We start from the raw sequence: 16,686 nt of genomic DNA, 5'->3' as shown, positions 1-16,686 counted from the left end.
CAGCTAAATACTCTCATCTCATGATTATTTCACAGCCACATGGCATTGACTGCGAAAGCTTTGTCCTCGCACCACAACAGAACGGCCTAAAAACTATATTGTGCATCAATAATTTCGTATTTCTGCATTACCGACAAGTATACGCTTAAACGGCCAGTAGTGGATCACCGTGTAGTTTTCAAGGCCACAGAGTTATTTCGACCTCGATGGTGTTTGATTGGACTGCCTTATACCTGCCATTACCTGCCTTAGTGTTTTAATGTTTTTTTTTTTTCATTTTTTTGTATTGCAAAAAATGATAAGCAATTGTAATCGTGTTTTTTTTTTTTTTCACAGAGGCCTGCCTTACATACCTATTCAACATTTTGTAATGGTAAAATTGAGACGGGATAATAATCTTCACTTTTTTAATATCTAGTGATTCCTACTGTGATATCTCGGCCAGCGGAGATATAACACGCTGTAACCACAACGTTCTTCCGTTACTTGTGTGTGTGTGTGTGTGTGTGTGTGTGTGAGTGTGTGTGTAAGTGTGCGTGCGTGTGCGTGTGTACAGGTGTATGTATGTGTGTGTGTTGTTAAGTGTGTGTGTTTGTGCGTTTCTTGTGTGTGTTTTGTGCGTTTTTGCGTTTGATGCATCAAATGTTATCTCAATATTATGGATTATCTCATTATTCCTGAAGGGTGCAACATTTGCATCATCCAGATTCACATTCAGTACCAAACTATCAAAAACAACACAAGAAAGCAGAAAACAACACAAAATATTGAGATGGTAAAACAAGGTTAAGCACTTGGCACCTACAGAAAACCCTTTACGATCTAATGAGAGACTCGTAAATGCAGTTAAAATAAGGTCTCATCTGCTTTGATATGTATTAGGGAAAAACTGATGACAGTGATCAGTAAATTTCATTGGCTGATTTCTCATCCATGCTGTCACCATACCTGGGCACTTTCAGGACTGCGAGGCACGATGAAGATTCATTGTAGGCTTACTCGCATAATTACTTCTATCATCATATCTAGGGGAGAGAGAAAAATAACATCAACGCAACATTCATAGAAAATGTTCTAAGGCTTGAATGCTACCCCGCAATTCATTATCAAAAGTTATATTCAGCTATTTTTGTTTTCTTTTTAATTTTTCGAATGGATGCAGTGACGCACATGGGATTAAAGCGCGGCATGCGGCTACTTGGTGTAGACCACGACATATTTAGACAGAGAAAAGAAAGCATTCTCTTACAATGTGCCTTTTAGAATTCTATGGCTTGACACATTACGAGACGCCTTGTTTGTTTTACATAATAGATATATAAACACAGGACACGGAAGTAACGGTACCCCGGTGGCCCGGGTTCACTGAAAATAAATCTTGGACACCCAAAAATGTTCTTGACGTCCCAACGGGCCAATAAGATTAATATTGACTGATGCTGGCTTTAATATTTACAACATTTATATGGTATATTTTCATGCAATGTTTTACTGTTTTTGTCTGCATTACAAAAGTCTCATCGAAAATCACTGGAAGCACTTATATTCTCAAAGATGAAATGTGAGTAGAATATTTGGAGTTCAGTTTCTTTATAATAATTTAGCGGAAAATGGTTTATTCGGATAAAATTTCCAGGAAGGCAGGTCCTGACCAGGTGACATAGAATGCTATAGATATTTTCCAGTGTATGTGAGTATACAATCAATTTAGGTAAAGCTCGGAAAAATAGGCGATGTTTGTGTCAATAATAGGAAGGAGACGACGAAGAAAAAAAGTGGAACGCCGAGCAGAGAAGGCCGTTAATTAATTTGTAAATTGGGACTCAATTTTTATCATTAATTTGACACTTCGACGACTTCAGCAGACGGAATATTTTCATCTTAACATCAAGTTGCCAGACTGTTACTTTGCAAATTGGGCGCAGTCCGGTGAACAGGAACATGTTAGAAATTCATTAGCATAATGAGTTTTCAAAAAGTTTCATTAAACCTTAAAAAAATGAACATAAATGGCAGATACTGTCATTTATTGCCAGCCCTGGTTTCTTTGTAGCCTTATGAGGGGGGGAAAAATGGCTGTGTACTGGAAAGAGCAGTTGTAACTTATAGGGAAGTAGAGTGAACAATACAGGCTTAATACAGAAGTGCACCGGTACCGGAAATAAAGGGGATAATAATGAAATAGATGGGAATTTTTAAACATGCTTGAAGTATAAGCACGAAGACTAGCTTGTATGCTCAGTGAAAATGATTAATATAGGTTTACCCGGCAAATCTCGCACTTTTGCCAGTCCATTTGATGGAAGGTTCATTCAATTAAGCAAAAACCCTCGATTGTCATCGCAGAGTCTGTCTTTCAAAATTGCAACTTGTGCGTTCAATCAAGCATTTCGATTAATGAAATTTGCACATGTGGCTTTCGAATTCGTAAAAAGAGGGCATTCAAATTGGCAGGTACTCTACGTTAATTCAAATTCGCCATCACTCGCCGGAAAGGGGTTTTGAGTCATTAATTCATTCATTCAATGGGCAATGGTCGATTTCCAAACAGTTTCATTCAAACTTACACGATGTTATTTCTTTTAATGAAAAAGTAAGAACATTGATACTTGTAGTTCTGTGTGACTTTTGGTTTCATCCACACACTGTTAGGCAGTAAAAGTATATTGGTTGACCCTATAAATCTTGAGTTTGATGTTCTGTAACGTCCTTTTTCTTTCATACATGTAATTATAAGCCTGCATGTACCAGTACTACAGAGTAACTTCATCTTCTTTCAATCATGACAGCACAAGTTAGATACAGGCTGTGTTTATCAACTTCCCCTGTTTAAACGACTTTCGAAAGCCCTTTCGATAGCCCTTTTGAAAGCCCTGTCCACTCCCCTGTACTATTAATGTGCCGCTTGTTTTCGTCGGCTGCGTTTATCAACTTTCCCCTGTTTAAACGGCTTTCGATAGCCCTTTCGATAGCTCTTTCGAAAGCCCTTTCCATAGCCCTTTCGAGAGCCCTAAAGCCCTGACTGCCTGTACTATTAATGTGCCGCTTGTTTTCTAAGAAGGGACGGCGAAAAGCAATTACCATCATAAAGACATAATTATTTTCCTTTGAGAGTGACGAGTCATGATACAATGCCACATGAATCAATTGTCTGGCCTATTTGTGAGGCAGCTCCAGTTCAGCACAAACTTCAAATATTTCTGAGTGGCGGCATGAGACATGGGATCAAAGGGAATGAGACTGTTGTTACTCTATTTCTCAAACCTTGTTGGTGAAAGAAACACCTCCTTGTTCCAAGCATATGCGTGCATTACACACAGCTGTATACACCTGTAAACAAGCTCTGTAAGCTCCTGAAACTCCAGGATGTATGCTGTTATCAAATTGGCCTGACGACGAATTTTCATTAACTTGAGTTTGATAAATAACTAAGCAACCATCTGCGAAACACCTCTTAGTGGATTAATATCACATGACATGAGGCCAGTTTTGTTAAAGGTGGTGGTGATATTACTGACATTATGTTAAGGGTAGCAATATCACATCCCCCTGCTTTCTGAAAGCGGTTAGTCAAATGTTGTGTTATTATGCTAGAAAAGTGATTTTTGAGGAATTAACTTTATAATATTTTCTTTATAATATTATCCACTCATACTCGCCCACGTCATTATTCCTATAAGTAGTCTCCTCATCCAGCAGTTAAACTTTAAAAATTCATAACTTTTGCATCAATTGTCCGATTTTCCTCAAACTTTCACTGAATTATGTAGTCCACTATATTATTGCTGCTTTCACTCAACTTAAATGTATCCTTTGGTTGTGGCTTCATTCAAATTAATTTGGTGGTAAATCATTAGGGAGATAGGAGATGGTGAACTTTCGATATTATTTTTCTCCTTCGCTTCACACAGGGCTTCGATGACTGTTACGAATTCAAAAGCTCTCGCCTCTTATCGCGGAGTTAAAGGGACTTTACAGTACTGGTTGAGGTGAGGATTGATCCTGTAACGTTTCAAGAGATATTCAGAAACCACTCTTTAAAATGTTAAAGAGCTTAAAATTCTGAGAAGAATGAAAGTTTACTTGATAAAAATCGGTATTGAAATGACTGGGATATCAAAAAACCCGGCAAAACAAAGAGATCTAATAAAAGTCGTTGCCTTCTAATTAAATTAGGATCGCTATTTTTGATATTTCAGCCATTTTAAGACCAATGTTCATAAAATAAACGTTGGATCCTTCTTGAAATAACATGCTCTTTTACATTTCATAAGAGGTTTGTCATGATCTCCTTGAAATAATAAAATGGTTTAAATTTGACGGTATTTATCGATCAAAACTATACGATCCCTTTAATGGCACCGCATCGCCGTGCCTGATGCAGGCAGCAACTGCAGGGAGGCAGCACAGGCTCGATACGGATGATGAACCCGCTGAAAGGCAAACTTGTATAACTACATTATTTATTAGATACAACGTCATTGCGAAAACTCCTGTCGCTGATTGGACTCTACTTTATTGGTAGCAGAATAAGTGAAAAACAAATTTCGTTCGTTTGTTCTCAGTTAGTCTCTTGTTCAGCCTTTATGGCTTGGTGAAAAGGCTAACTTGGAGCCCAATTCATGTATCATTTTTATGATACAGCTAAAAGTACTCTGTAGCCCCCTACACCACCAACATATTTGCCACCATTATGTATGTATTTATGCACTTATACATTTATTTACTTATTCATTCAATTATTTATTTATCTATTTATCTATGTATGTATTTGTTTGTTATGTTTTCATTCATGCATTCATTCATTACGCTTTCCAGCGTGGAGAAAAACAAGTGGTCCAATTATTAAAGTTTGCTGCCTACCGAAGCCTATACGAAAACCACAAATACCGCCCATAACCACGTGTCAGCCAAATTTGCGTAGAGTTGTAAGTTCATCGGTAACGGTCGATCCAGTCGAGGACTCGAGACTCTCTTCCTGTCAGTGTACTTATATAGAGGTCAGCGATAAAGCTGCACGAACATCATTTGCAACTGATGTTTTAATGAAGTATCGATTACATTAGCAATCACATCATATTCGTGAAACAATTGAACAGTGAACATTGAAACATTTTTTTTTTTTTTGATAGCATGCATTGTTAGGATTTATCAGGGCATTTTACGAGTATCATCAGAAACAATACAATGTCCCTGTAAGTTATACACTCAAACTTGTCCCAGCTGCCACGCAACTACAGCTGCAGCAACCTGCGGGTTGAGGCCACTGAAAAAAAAAAAAATCCCCCTAAAAGAAAAGCCACGGTAAACACCGTGGTAAAGACCCTTTGTCCAGCAGTCAACCTTCCTAACACGGCCAGCAACCACCAATTTTGCCTCCCGCTGCACCTTGCGGCCGCAGACACAACAGAACCGCTGTTGAGCAGATAATATTCAGCGCGTTTTTTTGTTTGTTTGTTTGTTGTTGTTTTTTCAGCCCCTCAACCCTGCTGGTCATTCATGTCTAACTTTCTGTACTTACCCGCAATTCAGTCATGGTAATACACTAGAGCAAGAAGCTTGCTTGATGTGCATTATACGATTCTATAAATACCGACATTGTTCAATTTACGAAAAAAACGTCCATAGGTATCACACGCATTATTTTGTATGTCAACATGTACTTGTATTATGCAGTGCACTCCCGTTACAAAGTTTTATTTGTATAAGGAAATGTTGGTCGAAACGAGCTAGGAATTCAGGGCACAACATTACCAGCTCAATACTTTTAATTGTCTACATTGTTCGGTAACAACGAAATCTAGATATAACGAAAGAAAACTGGTTGTCCCGAGGACTTCGATTAAGGATGTCTACTGTACATTAAAGTATTACAATATAGCGATATTACATGTACATGTATTGATGCATAAAAAACCTCCAATAACCTGTCTACCCCTTTCACCTGTCTACAATGGCCCCTTATTTCATATATCCCTTGGATGGCCGCTCTATTTGCAGGTTTGTCTCTTTGAATATAGGCCAAAACGCTCTCTGTTTTATGGCATATACTGTGTGTGGAATAAATTGTAAATGAGACATAATTATCTTTTGCCTGGATGTCTTGCAGAATCTGAGTGAAGTCTTGTCTTCAAAATCCAATAAGTTATAATGGAAACCACAATAACCCGCAGGTTCTTGTTTTCTTTCACGGTACACAATGAAACTTGGTAGTTTTTGGGAGCAGAAGTTTATCACCTTAATCTTTCAATAGAGTCTGTTGTGAGCAAACAAAAGATCGGTGTGTTGGATCAAACAGAAATAATGTCCAAGGTTACATCTGTCTATCCATTCTGCCGTTCCTTTGGTGTAATTTGGCTTAATTGTTTATAAATTATTCAAGTATAATCTTACTAATGTATCTCTTCCTTCACAAGGCTGCGGCGAAACGGTAGATGAGAGATAATCACCATATATTTTTCTGACATTTTTAATACAGTTAATAAAATGTGTCCAGGGATAAATCGATGATCATTAGGTAGATTGATTTAGAAATTGTTCCTTCGCACTAGCGTGTTACCAAGTTACAAAGTGACAACGCACGCATTGAGGGACATATCATTGCGCGTGGTAAGGTCGGCTGGAAGTTTACATGATTATGATTGGCATGTCAGTCAACAAATTAATTCACCTTTATCATTTTCTGCCTGGAGTGTAACTCTATTGCATTTCGTTCCTATTTCAAGGTATTCATATGGGGGGGGGGGGGGGGGGCATCTCCTGTGGCTCTCCGAGCTTGCCGTAATTTTAATGTAGGTTGGGTTAGGGTTAAGCTTACACGTGTTTGCAAAGAATACTTCACTAGCATGACTGATCATTCTGTTTATTCTATGTCATTCCCTTCGTATATGGGTGAGAATTTTGAACGATGTACAATTGCCAATTTTCGTACCTTATGACATTCTTTCCCTTAGAACACGCCAGGATGCTCTAAGAAACCAGATTTTTTCATGTCATCTCAAAGATTGGTAAATTTCCTTTCAGGAAATATATGGTTTAGTTGACTTTTGTCTAATATTTTTCATTTCACAAGGACTTAAAGCGTAAAAATACGGTAAAAACGCTAATTTCACAATAATTTTTGTTTTTCAAACTAATGATGTGCATTTTTAATGGTACGTGGCATCTAATATCTGACCATGTTCTGGATCTGACATATCATGAGTATGTACCACAAAATTATAAGAACTTTATGAGCACGTACAAAATTGCAGAGAACAATTAAAATATCAAAGTCCTAAACAGACGAACGTCCGTGATGCTTTTATTTCTATCGCTGCTGCAAATTCTACTTTGTTGTCTCAACTGTAACGTATACGAAAATTTGGTGTTCCACCTAATGAACATATCCTGCAAAAAGTGTACGTCTGCTGGCTGTAAATGGGACGTAATATTCTTTTATGCAAAATTATACTCAGTTTTCGTCACGGACGTGCTTCCGCTATTTTCTAATAAAGATCGTAGCCCATGAAACGTTGTTGGCGATATTGTTCTGAGTCGTAATCAACTAAGATCTAGCAACACGATAATATGTTTGTTTTGAGTTTCTGTCCATCCTTTGTCAAATAGGAACCGAATTTGTATTTTTAGACGAACCTCCAAGAAAAAAAGAACGTCCGTGATGATTAAAACGTTTTCGAGTGGGACACCATCTTGCTTTGATGGCGAAGGTGCATTTTACCTTTGGCTCTCTTGCCGAGGAGCTGCATGCCATTTTTGGAGCGGACTGAGGTTCGTCCGCAGTTTTTGGACCATGCAATTCACCAAAAACCAAGCAAATAATTGATATTTTCTCTGAAAATTCACCTCCTGATCCCCCTCTGAGCAATACATATGTTGTAAGGATGTCAAATTTCTTATAATTTGCATTGACAATACCTTTTCAAATTTTTGAAAGAGTTAGGAAGGCTAGGTACTCTCTGCCGATTAGTTATCCGTCCTGGAACATGACCCTAGTAGTAGAACGAACGTCCGTGATAATTCCAGAGAACGTCCGTGACGTATGCAATCCCTCCGATAGGGATAACTTGTCCCGAAAGTGTCCTGTATTCTTTAAAACTTTTGGCTCGAATAGCGACAAATAAAGTTTTACAAAGTAAACAATGAGTTTAGAGCAGTAGTTTCAGAATTTTTAAGGCGTTATGTGATCATGATGAACAAACAATTGAAAATTTACTCACAATTTTACGCTTATTATCCCTCTAATTATACAAAAACAGCTAAACACTTAAAACAAAGTTATGGGAAAATGGAACTTTGCGTAATCTGTAATTTCTGTGCGTTTAAATTTCTTTCTAATGAGGTTCTGGAGACAATTTGTACTGTTACAGGTTCTGAAAGTTTCGCTCACGGACGTTCTGTCCGAGAAAGGAAATTTCTGACAATTGCAAATATATCACTGCACATAAGATTAATGTTAGTTGAAAATATTACCAAATCACCGAGCCGCTCATACCCGAAAGTGAATAGCGTTCAGCACTCAATTTACCTGTAATAACAAACGGAAAACGTTTTTTTCACGGATGTTCGTTGGTTGAATAAGTCAATGGATTACATAGTAGGAGAAAGAGGATCAGTGCCACTTTTTAGTGACAGGTGCTCTAAGTGTTTATCTTTTGAGTATGGTAGCTGCCGTCTCAAACAGAACACATCCAGTTTTGGTCTCCATAACGGACGTTCGCTGTAATTGTCATGATATTAAATGCCTTAATTCATTCTTATTTTTCTCTTCATGACGATTTTTCTCTCATTCCCTCAATAGCCTGAACATGCTGCGACCAAACAGAAAACAAAAACAAAAGAAAACAAACCAAAACAAATCCGAAAAGTGCTACGCAATCACATTCAGGATAATGACGGAAGAAGTCTGTAATGAGCATGTGTTGAATAAGAAACGGAAAAGTTTCAAAAGGACGTGGAAGCAGTTGAATGAAAATGACTGAGAAACAGAGAAGGGATCGAGCTCCAACACACAGAGAAAAGAATTGCCAGTGCACTCCTGTTATACCAAATTCCTCTGGAGAAGTTTTTGTTTGTTTGTTTATGTTTTTTATTCATCGAAAAGCCGTCACCAGCGAACAAAAATCATGCAGTATACAATTATTGTCTGATGAAAACACACAAATCCATCGCTTATCATCACATGGTGTTGTTTTATACTCATCAATGAAAAGCAATATTCATTTGTAATTTTTTCCAAGATTTTTTTTTTCATTTTACATTTAAGAGACAGAGAGATCGTCAGTTTGTTTGTGCTTTTGTTCTTACTTTAAAAACACATGTTAAAAAAGTAATGATTAAGAATAGGTTTAAGGTTGCACATTGATACGTTCGCTCTTCCAAAGATTCGTTACTCCGATGTCCAAAGGTTTGTAATTCCAAAATAAAATAAAAAAATTGTAGTTAATTCAGGAGGTTTGTTATTAGAAATGTTCTTCGAAAAATAGATATTAAGGATCATTATTTTTAGGTCCGTTCTTCTAAAAGTAGAATGGGCCTCATATTCGTTTAGGTGAAAACAGTTATTATGAGGTTTTGAAATTGGAGGATTTTAGCTGTTAACTTGTTTCTCCACATTTGGATAAGCGAACATAAGTTTTCATGTTCCAATTAATAAGCCTTTCGGTTAACCTCCGGAGATTCCTATCATTTACCGAATAAAAAAAGCTTCATAATTATACGAACTCTATCAATTTTCGTATTGACAAACTGTATGAATAACGTGCCTCCGAAATGACGCGCTACAAAAGGTTTGTTATAACAAACCATATTGTATAATGTCGAAGTCACAAACATCCATCCAAGATATATGGACTTATTGTATCTTGTTATGACGAAACTTCGCAGTGTCGAACCTATTATCATTTCTGACTAATATAATAACACAATTTTTTCTCGGTAGCAGTGTGTAACACAAGGAGCAAACACAGAGGGATTTGTTCCTAATGTATTCGTTTGCCCTCCCCAGCTAAACTTCATATTTCTATAACGGAGCACATTTCTGTTGTTTTTCTATATTAATTCTTTGTCATAATTTTAGCTGTGACCATGTTCGTTATATAAAAAGCAAATTTTGCATTGTAGACTTTATTGAAGTTTAGGACCTGAATATTTACTTCATGATAGCGAAATTTTGATAAATATATTCGTTCTCAAGGATGGACTATACGTCACTGAGATTACACGTACGTTTGTACGTTCATTTACGAGAGATGGAAAAATTGTTTTCTTTGATTCCTCAGTATGAGAACATAAACAAGCTTATATAATTGAGAATTGGTAATATCTATTCAGGATTTTGCAGAGGAGTTTGTTCTCGACATGAAATTGCTGTTTGTTGTGAGTAGAATGCGTTTCCAACTCAAGAGAGCTGCATTGTTCAATATCTTGTTTGTTCCGAACGTCCGTGAGCTACATGCGAACCTCCGTGATGAAAACTATGCTATGTTTGTTGGGTTATAGAGACTGCCCAGATGAGATACATCTTAAAAAGGTATATTATTATTTGGGAGTGAGGATTAAAGTATAGGATAGTGAAATAAGAGGTGAAAATATTGAGTTTCTGTAAAATGCGCGTAAAGTGGAGAAAGTGTTTAGCGGAAGAGCAATATTTTCACAGAAATGACGAATTTAGTTAAATCATCAGTTGTCTACCATTACGTACAGGTTACGAGTACAAGCTTAATATTCTGCAATCACGTACACATGTCCCTTAAGATATTTCGTTAGGATTTTGAAGTGAATCAGATCTTTGGAAACTATGTTAAATGGTATTCAAATGTATGTGCAGTACTATTCCTCACGGACGTTCGCTGCTCTGGACATGGTAAACTTCAGCGGTGAATAAAAACTTGTTCCTCTGGGAAAATCCTAGTATAATTGGGTTCATATTAAAGCTTGGGTTATACTCTATCAGATAAGATGAATGATTTGGAGAATTTCCTACTTTTTAAATTTTGCCTTGTTTTGGCTCAATTGTACATCGTTCAAAATTCTGACCCATATATATATATATATATATATATATATATATATATACATATATATTTACATATATATATGTATATCAATAATAATGTCACAATAGAGGAATGCATTAAATGCCCTTTGCCTTTATCTTAATTCAAAATCGGAATTTTCGGTGCAAAAACTTGTCATTGTTATAGTATACACTACACTGACGAAGGCCCGAGGCGGGATGAAAATTTTGTGAATAAAAACCTTCTCGTTGGATCTGCAGATGGCGTTTTTGAGACTCATTCTTCTTATAATCATAACATTCGAAGTCCAACACTTGGAAAATTCCAAGATATGTGACCCTGCATCACAAAACCAACAAAAAGTCGCCAGATATGGGTTTTTAGTTAAGAGCAGATTCTGAAAGAGCAGACTCTAAGCTTTAAAATGATGTGTAACTCAATTCAAATGGACTCTCCTAGCCTATCTAAGTATTGGAAAGAAAGGATACACTCTGAAAAATGTGAACTGAGAAAACAGGCTCTGAAGTACAGGGTTTATTCAAGCACTTAATCTTTACATAGCCATGCTAGCTGTGGGATGAATGGAACAAAAACAGGATGTTGACAACGAGAACAACAACAATGAAGGGGATATTAGATTGAGCTGAAATTGAGCATGCTTCATTAACGCATTCTGTAAATGATTAATGCCAACTTACAATTCAGTAGCATTATTCTTTTCAAAGTTATTTGAGTTGAAAGTGAGGAGTATGGAAAGGGTTTTTAAGAAATAAGAAGACGGTTCTATGAGAAACATCTAATCACACTAATCCACCAAAAGGTGTTGGAGAAAAAACTGCTGAAAATACAAGTTTCTGTCTGTTTTATGATCCCAAACTTTAATATAGTATACAAAAAGGCTTGCCCTTTTAGAAAATATGAAAAAAAAATCAATTTTGGTTAGGTTGACCCATTTACCTAATTTCAGTCCTCACAAAAAATCACCGTGTGTGACCTTTTGTTCGTTTACAAAAGTTTGTAGCTTTACGAATAAACAGAGAACTTAATGTTTTTATTATAATGTATCACAATCACTGTTGTCCTCTGTTCAAGTTATAGTCTTCTAATCCAGCAACGGTACTAGCGCCGAATATTTAACGATATCACATATTTTTGACCATCATTCTATAATCCTCAAATAATAATGTTGTTGTTGTTGTTCATTTTCCATCTGTGAAGATGGCTGGATAGCCCATATTCAGCTACACTAAGCTGGTCTTCCATGGGGTCCAGTTGGATGTGGGGTAGGACCACTTCACCGGGTTAGACACCCTGCTCTTTGCGATGAATGAATGAAGCGGGATCTTTTACGTGCATGAGCTGTGACTCTCTCATACACGGGACCTCCATTTTATGTCCTATCCGAGGGACAGAGTGTTTTGCCTCTTGCTAGAGGGGACGGTATGTTTACACACAACATTGCTCAGTCCAGACTCGGGTTCGAACCCGGGCCGCGTGATCGTGAGGCAGACGCGCTACCGACTGAGCCAACTCACCGCCCTTAATGAAACTTGAATATTGTGCAATACAGCCTTTCCACTATTGTTTCTGTAAACCATCATTAGGTCACTGGTCAAATCATGATTGTTACCGGTTTTCTCCCTTCCGTTTGTGGGCCTGCTATAATCAAAGTGGAAACGATTTTAAATTTGCTTCTCTGAGCTTCGATTACAAATGTTAACGTTTGGAATGATTATAAATAGCATATCAAGTATAGAGCACACACTTTTTGATTTAATTAATATTGTTTATCACAAGGCAGCTTGAATACGTGCTATTGGAGGTTCGCGCAGACGGATACATGCCCTTTATATTCCTGCTTTCGTCTCTGTACCCGCAACCTCCTTTCTTCCATTTCTTTCTTTTTTTCTATCGCTCTCCCTTTTATCTGTTTGAAAAAAAAATGTCCCGATTGTCATACACACACAAAATGTCACGCCATCATAATTAGGAATAGGAAGACACTGACGCCATCTCCCCTAAAGGCAGCTCCAATCATCAGGAAAGGCAAATTTTTGCTCCTTACAATATATATGCCTTTTGCTCCGCTCCTCCCATGTCACTGTCACTTTCGTTCTCTCCCCCACCCCCATCATCTTTCTCTTCTGCAATCCCTTTTTATCATGTCATCTGCAAAAATTTGATACAGACTACCCAGGTATGTACATCCGCCCTCTAACGGCAGCCTGAGTGAAAAACCTGCTAATTCCAATGTCGTTCACAATAATGCTGTTGTCTGAGTGAAAATGACGGAATCGCTGAATGTCTCGCACCTGGATTTATCATCGCCTTTACCAGTTCAGATTTTTCTCGAATAATCAAGATCATTTACATTCTCAAGAAAGAATAAGTCAAAGTAATGTTGGTTTGATCTGCCCTCATTTTATCCTTGAAAGTTTTTCCACTAAAATCGTCCCAGGGGTACCAACAGCAAGCTATAGACAAGTGTCACATTATTATTTCCATTTCCCTCTGGAAGTGATGTTCTTCCCTGTGTTTATTTTCCTATAAAGCTAAAGAAAGAAAGAAAAAGTTCACAGCGTCTTTGATGATTTACTTGTAGTTGACGATTATTCACTCCCTGGCACTAAGTACTCGATTAATTTCTTATACTAACAACGAATCTTCTTCATTCCAAGAGTGGGTAAATTTTATTGATCCCCACATCTTTAACCAAGTATTATCTCGTTGACATTGTTCGGAAATATATGTCCATTTTTCTAACAAGTGGGGCACCCGAAATTGTGAAATTGAACACTGTTATTATTCAAACCAGTAAAGATCTTGACCCATGGAACCAGGAAATTATGCGAAAGGTTAGTTTCAGTTGGCTTGCGCAGTGTATGAGCTTGCTTATCCTACCTATAGCCACATAGAGCAGCAATTCCTATTGAGATAGGTAGTCTTCTCTAGTTGTGTTTATCTTTTAGAAAAGTTGCTTTCATTTTGTGATTGTGTTTTCTCTTCGCTCTTTGTCTTTTTTTTTCTTTTTCAGCATGGTTTCTCACCAAAAAGATTATGGATATTGATACTTTATGCAGAAATAACGTTCAAATTTTCCTTGTTGAAAAAAAGAACAAAAACAAGAAGGAGACACAAAGCTTTTATATTGCCAAGTAGTAATTACGACATTTAACTACATGGCTGCATCTATTTCCTCTGGAGTCTTTATCTGTCATCTAAAATTAGCTTTGAGACAGACAACGTTATAAAGAGCTTCAAATGAAGCAGCACTCCTCTTAAGCCGTACAAAGTTTGTTACCTTGCAAAGTTGTAATATCAAAGCACCCCTTGTAAAAACGGTGCCAGGTAAAAATGGCAGAGGTAAAAATGGCAGAGGTAGAAATGGCAGAGGTAAAAATGGCAGGGGTAAAAATGGCAGAGGTAAAAATGGCAGGGGTAAAAATGGCAGAGGTAAAAATGGCAGGGGTAAAAATGGCAGAGGTAAAAATGGCAGGGGTAAAAATGGCAGAGGTAAAAATGGCAGGGGTAAAAATGGCAGAGGTAAAATGGCAGGGGTAAAAATGGCAGAGGTAAAAATGGCAGGGGTAACAATGGCAGAGGTAAAAATGGCAGAGGTAAAAATGGCAGGGGTGAAATGGCAGAGGTAAAAATGGCAGGGGTAAAAATGGCAGCGGTAAAAATGGCAGAGGTAAATGATTATGTGGTAAAAATGTCAGAGGTAAAGTTGTCAGTGGTCGAAATGTCAGTGGTCAAAATGCTAGAGATAAAAATGCCACTGATGAAAATTTAGTCGTTGAAATGTGAGAGGACGAGGTAAAAGTGACAGAGATTTTTTTTCCTTCATGTTTCTGACACCTTTCTCGCAATACGCGCTTTTCGTGCCTTCTTCTCCTGAAATAAAGCACGGGGGAGACCGGGGAGAAATGGGACACGGGGAGAAATATGGGACACTCATGTAACTTGAAAAACGCTCGGCCAGTCAACAATCCAATTATATCAGTAAAAAGATGAGCGTCGGTACACCTGAATATGGACATATTAACCACTATACAGCTCTACAGGTATCTTGTCAGTAAAATATCAAACTCACTTTAGATCTGGTAGGTCCTATAGTATATTAATAAGTATTTTTAAAAGCGTGCAAACTTCTGGAAATAAAATTGCTTGATAACAGACATGCAGGTATGAAAAATGATATTATTGGCACGGATCTTTTACTGTTTCCATTTGGTTTCCGTTACCACTAGGAGAAATTTCGAGATTTTTGTTTTTGCGCCATGTGATACTTGAACAATGTAATAAAATATTTTGCAAAAGCTTATTTTTTTTTTTGCGCCGTATCATACTTGAACAATGTAATAAGATATTTTGCAGAGCTTACTTATGTCTGCCGATACATCTGCTGTAGTTTGTTTTTTGCGTTTTGTATTTTTACTTCTACATTATGCCGTGATCAGGCCTTGTGAGATAAATAGGCTCCTACGAAACCTATATGTGAGAAAATAATATTGAACAGGTGAAAAATTAGCGGTTTGCTTCGACTATGTCTCCTTCACTTCTTTACACTAAACAGTTCAAGAAATGAAAAATAATGACAATATACTAGCCTGGACGTGAGCGGAATTCGTTTGTGTAAGAGTGTGTATGTGAGAGTATGTATCTGCGTATATGTTTATACCAAAAGTGGGTTCGTGTGTGTGTGTGTGTGTGTGTGTGTGTGTGTGTGTGGGTGTGTGATAACTTCACTGGGCGAAACAACGTAGGATTAAACTGTTTAAGGGCTTTGCAGCATTGTTGGAACTCCCTTATAATGATAGGTAATAATAATAATAATAATAATAATAATAATAATAGTAATAATGATAATAATAATGTTAATAATGATAATACTGAATAATAAAATAATTTACCATAGGACTACTAGGCTCTTAGCTGGTTTATTATTTCTCTGCACACAGACAGATTACGCCACTGCACTTGAATCAAACCCAGAATGCTGAGAGTGCTCTAATCTCTTTAAATCTACCACCAGAGATAAGAAGTGTTACCAACTTAAAGGACTTCAAAATTATGCTTGACGAAATCAATGTAGAAGAGCTGGTCAAAAAGCTCACTTCAGAATTTAAAATTTTAAGAAATAAATCCGTTCACACCGGCTGCGCGGGAAAACAGCCTTCAGGCAGTGATTGCGCAGAACCCAACCAGAACCAGAACCAGAAAACATAATTCATTCAATATTCTTCAAACCTGCAATTTGGAATTGAAAATTCGATAAATACAGTTTGCTCTGGCTAGGCTATCAGTCGAAACCTCTTCATACGTTTATATCTCACGAAATCGCTCTCATTATACTTCTGACATTGTACTTCTGCCATTTTTACCTCTGCCATTATTGCCTCTGCCGTTTTTACCTCTGCCATGCACTCTTCGAAACTGATAAACTCCTAAAAATACATAAATATCAACACTATCAGAATTTCAAGCTTCATTTTAAATATATAATATGGTCATGTTTTATTATGCCTTTTGCAGCAATATACTGAAGAGGTACATTATGTAATCGAAGAAACATAGGTCCTCAATAAAATATCAAATTTGAATTATTCAGAGATGAGTAATGACAATGGGAAGGATAACAATTGTGGAAGAGCTCCATAAATCAATA

The sequence above is a fragment of the Diadema antillarum genome, unplaced genomic scaffold (genome assembly GCF_040938485.1).
Source record: "Diadema antillarum isolate AM-2024a unplaced genomic scaffold, OU_Dant_1.0 seq00000015_RagTag, whole genome shotgun sequence".
Lineage (NCBI taxonomy): Eukaryota > Metazoa > Echinodermata > Echinoidea > Diadematoida > Diadematidae > Diadema > Diadema antillarum.
This window is presented reverse-complemented; position numbering follows the sequence as displayed.